Consider the following 13,076-nt stretch of genomic DNA (forward strand, 5'->3'; position numbering starts at 1 on the left):
GGAGTTGAACCCAGGCCAACTGGGTGGGCCACTTTGTCTCACCTTCCTGCAAGTAGTGTGGATGGATGGATGAAATAATATTGTTTGAATTTTATAAGTGCTGCGAGGTTCAAAGGTAATGTAGGACTGGGAGTTTACTCTGAAGCTTGCGTTTGAGCATCTATCTCGCCATCAGATGAGAATAAACCTACTCAATACCATACTATCACTGCATTATAATATGACAAGGTGACAGTTCGCAATGGATTTATTGAGTTTTTTAAGCTTGTGGATGCAATTTTGATTTTTGAATATCCATTAGCCAAAGAGTAGGAGATATCATTTATACTGCTCAAAGCCCAAAAACAACTTATGAATGTCACTGTAGCTGACAATGCTTTTCATACACCCCAGATGGGACTTGAACCCACAATCCCTGGCTTAGGAGGCCAGTGCCTTATCCATTATGCCACTGGGGCTGCACTTTTGAAGATGTAACATATTTAAGCGAAGTTCTCTAAAAAATATCGCACTGCAATCTGGCAATTGCAAAGAAAATAGGATTGCCTGGAGATGCTGGGGATTGAACCCAGGACCTCATATATGCAAAGCATGCACTCTTCCACTGAGCTACATCCCCTTGATTAAAAATGCCATAGCAGTCTGTATAGGATGGTCAAAAGCAATGTGCTACTAGATTCAAAGGTAATGTGGAAAGGGGAGCTTGCGCTGAAGATCGGCTTCCATCATCCAACACATTACTGACTGGCTTGATACATTCTGATTAAAATCCCCTTCAATGCAAGTAAAAATGTCCTAGCAGAGCATGGCTTCAGTCCATTTACCTCTGGGTTATGGGCCCAGCACGCTTCCGCTGCGCCACTCAGCTGAATGCTTACAATGATGGGACTCGAAAGATAAAAATAAAAAAAATTGGACAACTGAGTAGTAGTAGTAGGTTTGAGATGGGCCGGTAATTATTTAGCACTGTGGCATCAAGACTGCTCTTCTTTAAGAGAGGCTTAATGACCGCAGTTTTAAGGCTCTTGGGAATATTCCAGATCCAAGCAACATGTTGACTTTTTGAGTGATTGGAGCCAACAGACTGCTCACCATCGACTTTAAAAATCTAGTAGGCAATGCATAAAGGCAGCATGTAGTGGAACTCAGACTTGTGGTGATCTCTTGGACAGTTTTGTCAGCCACAAATGCAAAATGGGTTAACTCCAGTTGTCTAGCTGGCTGCGTGCTTGTTATCTGCAAATAATGGTATTTTTAATGTTCTGAACTGAGTCTTGCAAAGAAGACTGCAAACTCATTGCACCTGGAGAAATACAGAAACCATCAGACAAAGTAACATTTACCACACTGTAATTTGAAATGTTAACCCGCTTTGTCATTAGCAGGTCCAGAGTGTGCCCTTTGCCCTTGGTGGGGCCATTCAGGTGCTGAGTAAGACCAAAGCTTCTGAGGACAGCGCCAAGCTCTTTAGAAGAAGACAAGGTTGAGCGGGGCGTGAAGGAAGGAAGGAACAGTCACTCACGTACGGGAAACTCCTACCAAGCAGTGGCCAGCCTATAGCACACTGGAATTCTGTGGTAATTGAACCAAGTTTAGCAGTTCCTTTCATCAGTTAATAACACAAGCAGGCTTTCCTATTTACCAATGTAGATAACAGGGGTTACAACAGTGACTCTGGTGGGTCTCGAACTCACAGCCTTTGAATGCCTTTGCAACTTTTGTCTGATTCCCCTTTTTCACAAAAGCAAAACAGTCATCCGAAAACGGTCTACATCAATCATTCCTTACCATCAAACTGAGAAACAAGGAGTGAAAAGAGTGCATTTACTCTGTTTATTCAGGGATACTGTTCAATCTATAATTGCAAAATAGCTCTTTCAGGTGATATGTTTTTCTGTACATGTAAACAACTGATTTGCTTGAAAGGCTATCATGAAGGCACTGCTGGGATTTACTAGACAGGCACTTTGACCAACTAAGCCACAGCGCCTCTAAAATGTTACTCCAACCTGTTTCAGGTAGATATTCAGCAAACAATGTTACCTCGTGGATTTTGCCTGCGTTAGCTCTTCCAAAATAGCTTGTCATCCCTGGGTGAGCTCGAACCACCAACCTCCCGGTTAACAGCCGAGCGCGCTGGCCACAGAGACATCCAGCCCAGTCGATAAAATATTTGCGACTCGACAAGCCGCAACATCTTTTTTTTTTTAAAGCGAGCCAGCAACATTCGAAAGTTCAGCCCCTGTCCAATCAACTGTGTTTAATGGAGAGCGAGGGCATCAATCTTTCTACCTTTGAGCTAAATCCCCTGTACCAATGTAGCTATAAAAAAAACTGGAAGTCTTTCAATCAATCGACTCTCGCCAATTTATTGCGCACTCAATATACTGCAGTTAATCTGGATATTGAGGAAAAATTGCAAGATAATGTTATTTGACATGATGCAGATGTATTTGCTTACTTTTTCAAGCACACTTGGCAATAAACCTTGTTCAGCAGTGCCTTTTATGAGATAGTAAAGCGCGCAGACGTTCCATTGTAAAAAACAAAAATGTTCTCTCACCATTAGCGACTCTGGTGGGACTTCAACCCACAACCTTTGAAAGCCCTTGCAACTAATGCCTACAAGTCCAATGCGTTATCCATTGCGCCACAGAGCCCATACATCCTTGCGTGATGCTCATTTCCACAAACGCAAAACACGGTTTTCATCCAAAATGGGTCTACGTCAGTCATTCCTTGCCAACAAACTGAGAATCAAAAAGTGAAAAGAGTGCAGTTAATCCGTGTGTGCAGGGATACTTTTCCATCTCTTATTCCAATTTGTAACAGCAGCGCATTTTCTGTCATTGTAAATAATTTGCACGCCTGAATGGACAACTGTAACCCTCTCCATAGCCCGGTATACATTATATCTCAACAGGAACATCCATCTCCGTGACAATAAAACAGCAGAACCTTGGCCCATCTTCAAAGGACTCTTGGCCGCACACCTCCGACACCTCCACATGGCAGCAGAGCACCGGTTCATCACCCACCTCATCCCCCACAACACCCTGATCCACCTTATACCCTCTGGAAACCTGGACATCATCTTCTGACCCCGGCATCACCCCCCCATCCACGGCATCACCCCCCATCACTGAAGAACGTTTGAAGAATGATTGTGTGTTTGATTTTCTGTAATTTTTTGTCTCTTCTCCCCCTGCCCTTGTGTATCCCATTCCCTTGCACTTGTGTGTGATGTTTGTCTGTACAATTATGTAAATATATGTAAATATTTGTAAGATGTTTTTGATAATAAAAGATAAAAAAAATAAAATAATGGACAACTGAGTAGTAGTAGTAGGTTTGAGATGGGCCGGTAATTATTTAGCACTGTGGCATCAAGACTGCTCTTCTTTAAGAGAGGCTTAATGACCGCAGTTTTAAGGCTCTTGGGAATATTCCAGATCCAAGCGACATGTTGACTTTTTGAGTGATTGGAGCCAACAGACTGCTCACCGTAGACTTTAAAAATCTAGTAGGCAATGCATAAAGGCAGCATGTAGTGGAACTCAGACTTGTGGCGATCTCTTGGACAGTTTTGTCAGCCAAAAATGCAAAATGGGTTAACTCCAGTTGTCTAGCTGGCTGCGTGCTTGTTATCTGCAAATAATGGTATTTTTAATGTTCTGAACTGAGTCTTGCAAAGAAGACTGCAAACTCATTGCACCTGGAGAAATACAGAAACCATCAGACAAAGTAACATTTACCACACTGTAATTTGAAATGTTAACCCGCTTTGTCATTAGCAGGTCCAGAGTGTGCCCTTTGCCCTTGGTGGGGCCACTCAGGTGCGGAGTAAGACCAAAGCTTCTGAGGACAGCGCCAAGCTCTTTAGAAGAAGACGAGGTTGAGCGGGGCGTGAAGGAAGGAAGGAACAGTCACTCACGTACGGGAAACTCCTACCAAGCAGTGGCCAGCATATAGCACACTGAGATTCTGTGGTAATTGAACCAAGTTTAGCAGTTCCTTTCATCAGTTAATAACACAAGCAGGCTTTCCTATTTACCAATGTAGATAACAGGGGTTACAACAGTGACTCTGGTGGGTCTCGAACTCACAGCCTTTGAATGCCTTTGCAACTTTTGTCTGATTCCCCTTTTTCACAAAAGAAAACAGTCATCCGAAAACAGTCTACATCAATCATTCCTTACCATCAAACTGAGAAACAAGGACAAACAACAAAGAGTGCATTTACTCTGTTTATTCAGGGATACTGTTCAATCTATAATTGCAAAATAGCTCTTTCAGGTGACATGTTTTTCTGTACATGTAAACAACTGATTTGCTTGAAAGGCTATCATGAAGGCACTGCTGGGATTTACTAGACAGGCACTTTGACCAACTAAGCCACAGCGCCTCTAAAATGTTACTCCAACCTGTTTCAGGTAGATATTCAGCAAACAATGTTACCTCATGGATTTTGCCTGCGATAGCTCTTCCAAAATAGCTTGTCGCCCCTGGGTGGGCTCGAACCACCAACCTCCCTGTTAACAGCCAAGCGCGCTGGCCAATTGCACCACAGAGACATCCAGCCCAGTCAATAAAATATTTGCGACTCGACAAGCCGCAACATCTTTTTTTTTTGAAAGCGAGCCAGCAACATTTGAAAGTTCAGCCCCTGTCCAATCAATGTTGTTTAATGGAGAGCGAGGGCATCAATCTTTCTACCGTTGAGCTAAATCCCCTGTACCAATGTAGCTATAAAAAAAACTGGAAGTCTTTCAATCAATCGACTCTCGCCAATTTATTGCGCACTCAATATACTGCAGTTAATCTGGATATTGAGGAAAAATTGCAAGATAATGTTATTTGACATAATGCCGATGTATTTGCTTACTTTTTCAAGCACACTTGGCAATAAACCTTGTTCAGCAGTGCCTTTTATCAGATAGTAAAGCGCGCAGACGTTCCATTGTAAAAAACAAAAATGTTCTCTCACCATTGTAGAAAAAGCTTCAGTTGTAGTCATCTGGACTCAGTTTGAAAAAATAGACGTTTCGACTCTCATCCAAGAGTCATTGTCAATAAAAGAATTTAAATCGAGAACTCCGATATTAATACTGTTCTGTGGTAAGACCCGCCCATTGGGAGGAGCCTTCCTGAAGTAAGAAAGAGTTGTTTGTTTCAACAGAAACTCCCCCCCTGTATCTACCGAGCTAGCCTATTCAGAATTTTAATGGGCTATTAGAATCCTCTTTGTCTTTGTGAGACCCTGGCTCAACCACCCTGAGTACCTGATTAGCATCTAAATGTCCTGGTCCTGGTCCTCTACCTTTCCAGGGGTTCAGTATCCCATTATAAATAACAGGAAGATTAAATCTTAGCCCTCCATTTCTGTTTAAAGAAGGTTTTTCTTTTTTAACAAAAATAGCTTCCTTGACTCCTCTTTCAAACCATCTTTTCTCCCTGCTTAAAACCTTCACCTCACCGTCTTCAAACGAGTGATTAGAGGCTTCAAGATGGAGATGCACGGCGCTCTGTGGTCCTGAACTTGTATTTCTTCTGTGCTGATAAAGCCTCTTGTGTAGAGGCTGTTTTGTCTCACTTATGCACCGTTCTTTACAGCTTTCTTCACTGCATTGGATCGAATAAACTACATTGCTCTGTTTTTGAGTCGGCAACTTGTCCTTAGGATGAACCAGTTTTTGTCTTAAAGTGTTTCCTGGTTTAAAATAAACAGGGACTTCGTGTTGTCTAAAAATTCTCTGCAGTTTTTCCGACAGGCCAGAGACATAAGGGATAGAAACACCCTTCCTTCTCTGTTCAGTTTCCCTTTTGTCCTGCTTCATGGTTCTCTTCACTCTGTTGAGAGCCCAAGTGGGGTAACCACAGGCTGAGAGGGCCTTTCGGACATGTTTTTACTCTTTCTTCTTGCCCTCTGAGCTCTCACCATTAGCGACTCTGGTGGGACTCAACCCACAACCTTTGAAAGCCCTTGCAACTAATGCCTAGAAGTCCAATGCGCTATCCATTGCGCCACAGAGCCCATACATCCTTGCGTGATGCTCATTTCCACAAACGCAAAACACGGTTTTCATCCAAAATGGGTCTACGTCAGTCATTCCTTGCCAACAAACTGAGAATCAAAAAGTGAAAAGAGTGCAGTTAATCTGTGTGTGCAGGGATACTTTTCCATCTCTTATTCCAATTTGTAACAGCAGCGCATTTTCTGTCATTGTAAATAATTTGCACGCCTGAATGGTCAACTGTAACCCTCTCCATAGCCCAGTATACATTATATCTCAACAGGAACATCCATCTCCGTGACAATAAAACAGCAGAACCTTGGCCCATCTTCAAAGGACTCTTGGCCGCACACCTCCGAGACCTCCACATGGCAGCAGAGCACCGGTTCATCACCCACCTCGTCCCCCACAACACCCTGATCCACCTTATACCCTCTGGAAACCTGGACATCATCTTCTGACCCCGGCATCACCCCCCCATCCACGGCATCACCCCCCATCACTGAAGAAAGTTTGAAGAATGATTGTGTGTTTTATTTTCTGTAATTTTTTGTCTCTTCTCCCCCTGCCCTTGTGTATCCCATTCCCTTGCACTTGTGTGTGATGTTTGTCTGTACAATTATGTAAATATATGTAAATACTTGTAAGATGTTTTTGATAATAAAAGATAAAAAAAATAAAATAATGGACAACTGAGTAGTAGTAGTAGGTTTGAGATGGGCCGGTAATTATTTAGCACTGTGGCATCAAGACTGCTCTTCTTTAAGAGAGGCTTAATGACCGCAGTTTTAAGGCTCTTGGGAATATTCCAGATCCAAGCGACATGTTGACTTTTTGAGTGATTGGAGCCAACAGACTGCTCACCGTAGACTTTAAAAATCTGGTAGACAATGCATAAAGGCAGCATGTAGTGGAACTCAGACTTGTGGCGATCTCTTGGACAGTTTTGTCAGCCAAAAATGCAAAATGGGTTAACTCCAGTTGTCTAGCTGGCTGCGTGCTTGTTATCTGCAAATAATGGTATTTTTAATGTTCTGAACTGAGTCTTGCAAAGAAGACTGCAAACTCATTGCACCTGGAGAAATACAGAAACCATCAGACAAAGTAACATTTACCACACTGTAATTTGAAATGTTAACCCGCTTTGTCATTAGCAGGTCCAGAGTGTGCCCTTTGCCCTTGGTGGGGCCACTCAGGTGCGGAGTAAGACCAAAGCTTCTGAGGACAGCGCCAAGCTCTTTAGAAGAAGACGAGGTTGAGCGGGGCGTGAAGGAAGGAAGGAACAGTCACTCACGTACGGGAAACTCCTACCAAGCAGTGGCCAGCCTATAGCACACTGGGATTCTGTGGTAATTGAACCAAGTTTAGCAGTTCCTTTCATCAGTTAATAACACAAGCAGGCTTTCCTATTTACCAATGTAGATAACAGGGGTTACAACAGTGACTCTGGTGGGTCTCGAACTCACAGCCTTTGAATGCCTTTGCAACTTTTGTCTGATTCCCCTTTTTCACAAAAGAAAACAGTCATCCGAAAACAGTCTACATCAATCATTCCTTACCATCAAACTGAGAAACAAGGAGTGAAAAGAGTGCATTTACTCTGTTTATTCAGGGATACTGTTCAATCTATAATTGCAAAATAGCTCTTTCGGGTGATATGTTTTTCTGTACATGTAAACAACTGATTTGCTTGAAAGGCTATCATGAAAGCACTGCTGGGATTTACTAGACAGGCACTTTGACCAACTAAGCCACAGCGCCTCTAAAATGTTACTCCAACCTGTTTCAGGTAGATATTCAGCAAACAATGTTACCTCGTGGATTTTGCCTGCGATAGCTCTTCCAAAATAGCTTGTCGTCCCTGGGTGGGCTCGAACCACCAACCTCCCGGTTAACAGCCGAGCGCGCTGGCCAATTGCGCCACAGAGACATCCAGCCCGGTCGAAAAAATATTTGCGATTCGACAAGCCGCAACATCTTTTTTTTTTTAAAGCGAGCCAGCAACATTCGAAAGTTCAGCCCCTGTCCAATCAACTGTGTTTAATGGAGAGCGAGGGCATCAATCTTTCTACCTTTGAGCTAAATCCCCTGTACCAATGTAGCTATAAAAAAAACTGGAAGTCTTTCAATCAATCGACTCTCGCCAATTTATTGCGCACTCAATATACTGCAGTTAATCTGGATATTGAGGAAAAATTGCAAGATAATGTTATTTGACATAATGCCGATGTATTTGCTTACTTTTTCAAGCACACTTGGCAATAAACCTCGTTCAGCAGTTCCTTTTATCAGATAGTAAAGCGCGCAGACGTTCCATTGTAAAAAACAAAAATGTTCTCTCACCATTAGCGACTCTAGTGGGACTCAACCCACAACCTTTGAAAGCCCTTGCAACTAATGCCTAGAAGTCCAATGCGCTATCCATTGCGCCACAGAGCCCATACATCCTTGCGTGATGCTCATTTCCACAAACGCAAAACACGGTTTTCATCCAAAATGGGTCTACGTCAGTCATTCCTTGCCAACAAACTGAGAATCAAAAAGTGAAAAGAGTGCAGTTAATCTGTGTGTGCAGGGATACTTTTCCATCTCTTATTCCAATTTGTAACAGCAGCGCATTTTCTGTCATTGTAAATAATTTGCACGCCTGAATGGACAACTGTAACCCTCTCCATAGCCCGGTATACATTATATCTCAACAGGAACATCCATCTCCGTGACAATAAAACAGCAGAACCTTGGCCCATCTTCAAAGGACTCTTGGCCGCACACCTCCGACACCTCCACATGGCAGCAGAGCACCGGTTCATCACCCACCTCATCCCCCACAACACCCTGATCCACCTTATACCCTCTGGAAACCTGGACATCATCTTCTGACCCCGGCATCACCCCCCCATCCACGGCATCACCCCCCATCACTGAAGAAAGTTTGAAGAATGATTGTGTGTTTGATTTTCTGTAATTTTTTGTCTCTTCTCCCCCTGCCCTTGTGTATCCCATTCCCTTGCACTTGTGTGTGATGTTTGTCTGTACAATTATGTAAATATATGTAAATATTTGTAAGATGTTTTTGATAATAAAAGATAAAAAAAATAAAATAATGGACAACTGAGTAGTAGTAGTAGGTTTGAGATGGGCCGGTAATTATTTAGCACTGTGGCATCAAGACTGCTCTTCTTTAAGAGAGGCTTAATGACCGCAGTTTTAAGGCTCTTGGGAATATTCCAGATCCAAGCGACATGTTGACTTTTTGAGTGATTGGAGCCAACAGACTGCTCACCGTAGACTTTAAAAATCTAGTAGGCAATGCATAAAGGCAGCATGTAGTGGAACTCAGACTTGTGGTGATCTCTTGGACAGTTTTGTCAGCCAAAAATGCAAAATGGGTTAACTCCAGTTGTCTAGCTGGCTGCGTGCTTGTTATCTGCAAATAATGGTATTTTTAATGTTCTGAACTGAGTCTTGCAAAGAAGACTGCAAACTCATTGCACCTGGAGAAATACAGAAACCATCAGACAAAGTAACATTTACCACACTGTAATTTGAAATGTTAACCCGCTTTGTCATTAGCAGGTCCAGAGTGTGCCCTTTGCCCTTGGTGGGGCCACTCAGGTGCGGAGTAAGACCAAAGCTTCTGAGGACAGCGCCAAGCTCTTTAGAAGAAGACGAGGTTGAGCGGGGCGTGAAGGAAGGAAGGAACAGTCACTCACGTACGGGAAACTCCTACCAAGCAGTGGCCAGCATATAGCACACTGGGATTCTGTGGTAATTGAACCAAGTTTAGCAGTTCCTTTCATCAGTTAATAACACAAGCAGGCTTTCCTATTTACCAATGTAGATAACAGGGGTTACAACAGTGACTCTGGTGGGTCTCGAACTCACAGCCTTTGAATGCCTTTGCAACTTTTGTCTGATTCCCCTTTTTCACAAAAGCAAAACAGTCATCCGAAAACGGTCTACATCAATCATTCCTTTCCATCAAACTGAGAAACAAGGACAAACAACAAAGAGTGCATTTACTCTGTTTATTCAGGGATACTGTTCAATCTATAATTGCAAAATAGCTCTTTCAGGTGATATGTTTTTCTGTACATGTAAACAACTGATTTGCTTGAAAGGCTATCATGAAGGCACTGCTGGGATTTACTAGACAGGCACTTTGACCAACTAAGCCACAGCGCCTCTAAAATGTTACTCCAACCTGTTTCAGGTAGATATTCAGCAAACAATGTTACCTCATGGATTTTGCCTGCGATAGCTCTTCCAAAATAGCTTGTCGCCCCTGGGTGGGCTCGAACCACCAACCTCCCGGTTAACAGCCGAGCGCGCTGGCCAATTGCGCCACAGAGACATCCAGCCCAGTCAATAAAATATTTGCGACTCGACAAGCCGCAACATCTTTTTTTTTTTAAAGCGAGCCAGCAACATTTGAAAGTTCAGCCCCTGTCCAATCAATGTTGTTTAATGGAGAGCGAGGGCATCAATCTTTCTACCGTTGAGCTAAATCCCCTGTACCAATGTAGCTATAAAAAAAACTGGAAGTCTTTCAATCAATCGACTCTCGCCAATTTATTGCGCACTCAATATACTGCAGTTAATCTGGATATTGAGGAAAAATTGCAAGATAATGTTATTTGACATAATGCCGATGTATTTGCTTACTTTTTCAAGCACACTTGGCAATAAACCTTGTTCAGCAGTGCCTTTTATCAGATAGTAAAGCGCGCAGACGTTCCATTGTAAAAAACAAAAATGTTCTCTCACCATTGTAGAAAAAGCTTCAGTTGTAGTCATCTGGACTCAGTTTGAAAAAATAGACGTTTCGACTCTCATCCAAGAGTCATTGTCAATAAAAGAATTTAGATCGAGAACTCTGATATTAATACTGTTCTGTGGTAAGACCCGCCCATTGGGAGGAGCCTTCCTGAAGTAAGAAAGAGTTGTTTGTTTCAACAGAAACTCCCCCCCTGTATCTACCGAGCTAGCCTATTCAGAATTTTAATGGGCTATTAGAATCCTCTTTGTCTTTGTGAGACCCTGGCTCAACCACCCTGAGTACCTGATTAGCATCTAAATGTCCTGGTCCTGGTCCTCTACCTTTCCAGGGGTTCAGTATCCCATTATAAATAACAGGAAGATTAAATCTTAGCCCTCCATTTCTGTTTAAAGAAGGTTTTTCTTTTTTAACAAAAATAGCTTCCTTGACTCCTCTTTCAAACCATCTTTTCTCCCTGCTTAAAACCTTCACCTCACCGTCTTCAAACGAGTGATTAGAGGCTTCAAGATGGAGATGCACGGCGCTCTGTGGTCCTGAACTTGTATTTCTTCTGTGCTGATAAAGCCTCTTGTGTAGAGGCTGTTTTGTCTCACTTATGTACCGTTCTTTACAGCTTTCTTTACTGCATTGGATCGAATAAACTACATTGCTCTGTTTTTGAGTCGGCAACTTGTCCTTAGGATGAACCAGTTTTTGTCTTAAAGTGTTTCCTGGTTTAAAATAAACAGGGACTTCGTGTTGTCTAAAAATTCTCTGCAGTTTTTCCGACAGGCCAGAGACATAAGGGATAGAAACACCCTTCCTTCTCTGTTCAGTTTCCCTTTTGTCCTGCTTCATGGTTCTCTTCACTCTGTTGCGAGCCCAAGTGGGGTAACCACAGGCTGAGAGGGCATTTCGGACATGTTTTTCCTCTTTCTTCTTGCCCTCTGAGCTCTCACCATTAGCGACTCTGGTGGGACTCAACCCACAACCTTTGAAAGCCCTTGCAACTAATGCCTAGAAGTCCAATGCGCTATCCATTGCGCCACAGAGCCCATACATCCTTGCGTGATGCTCATTTCCACAAACGCAAAACACGGTTTTCATCCAAAATGGGTCTACGTCAGTCATTCCTTGCCAACAAACTGAGAATCAAAAAGTGAAAAGAGTGCAGTTAATCTGTGTGTGCAGGGATACTTTTCCATCTCTTATTCCAATTTGTAACAGCAGCGCATTTTCTGTCATTGTAAATAATTTGCACGCCTGAATGGACAACTGTAACCCTCTCCATAGCCCAGTATACATTATATCTCAACAGGAACATCCATCTCCGTGACAATAAAACAGCAGAACCTTGGCCCATCTTCAAAGGACTCTTGGCCGCACACCTCCGAGACCTCCACATGGCAGCAGAGCACCAGTTCATCACCCACCTCGTCCCCCACAACACCCTGATCCACCTTATACCCTCTGGAAACCTGGACATCATCTTCTGACCCCGGCATCACCCCCCTATCCACGGCATCACCCCCCATCACTGAAGAAAGTTTGAAGAATGATTGTGTGTTTGATTTTCTGTAATTTTTTGTCTCTTCTCCCCCTGCCCTTGTGTATCCCATTCCCTTGCACTTGTGTGTGATGTTTGTCTGTACAATTATGTAAATATATGTAAATACTTGTAAGATGTTTTTGATAATAAAAGATAAAAAAAATAAAATAATGGACAACTGAGTAGTAGTAGTAGGTTTGAGATGGGCCGGTAATTATTTAGCACTGTGGCATCAAGACTGCTCTTCTTTAAGAGAGGCTTAATGACCGCAGTTTTAAGGCTCTTGGGAATATTCCAGATCCAAGCGACATGTTGACTTTTTGAGTGATTGGAGCCAACAGACTGCTCACCGTAGACTTTAAAAATCTGGTAGACAATGCATAAAGGCAGCATGTAGTGGAACTCAGACTTGTGGTGATCTCTTGGACAGTTTTGTCAGCCAAAAATGCAAAATGGGTTAACTCCAGTTGTCTAGCTGGCTGCGTGCTTGTTATCTGCAAATAATGGTATTTTTAATGTTCTGAACTGAGTCTTGCAAAGACGACTGCAAACTCATTGCACCTGGAGAAATACAGAAACCATCAGACAAAGTAACATTTACCACACTGTAATTTGAAATGTTAACCCGCTTTGTCATTAGCAGGTCCAGAGTGTGCCCTTTGCCCTTGGTGGGGCCACTCAGGTGCGGAGTAAGACCAAAGCTTCTGAGGACAGCGCCAAGCTCTTTAGAAGAAGACGAGGTTGAGCGGGGCGT

At 42.9% G+C, this 13,076-nt stretch overlaps 3 non-coding genes across 3 annotated transcripts; all 3 read right to left on the minus strand.

Annotated features, from left to right (window-relative positions):
* Window positions 1–385: 385 nt before the first annotated feature.
* Window positions 386–458, minus strand: trnar-ccu (transfer RNA arginine (anticodon CCU)). The gene has a single exon. It is a non-coding gene; the product is annotated as a tRNA-Arg (tRNA).
* An 89-nt stretch (window positions 459–547) lies between these two features.
* On the minus strand, window positions 548–619 carry trnaa-ugc (transfer RNA alanine (anticodon UGC)). Its single transcript has one exon. It is a non-coding gene; the product is annotated as a tRNA-Ala (tRNA).
* A 7,251-nt stretch (window positions 620–7,870) lies between these two features.
* Window positions 7,871–7,944, minus strand: trnan-guu (transfer RNA asparagine (anticodon GUU)). The gene has a single exon. It is a non-coding gene; the product is annotated as a tRNA-Asn (tRNA).
* Window positions 7,945–13,076: the final 5,132 nt, after the last annotated feature.

Source organism: Eucyclogobius newberryi, unplaced genomic scaffold (assembly GCF_026437365.1).
Source record: "Eucyclogobius newberryi isolate DKJ021-1_F unplaced genomic scaffold, fEucNew1.0.hap1 SCAF_142, whole genome shotgun sequence".
Lineage (NCBI taxonomy): Eukaryota > Metazoa > Chordata > Actinopteri > Gobiiformes > Gobiidae > Eucyclogobius > Eucyclogobius newberryi.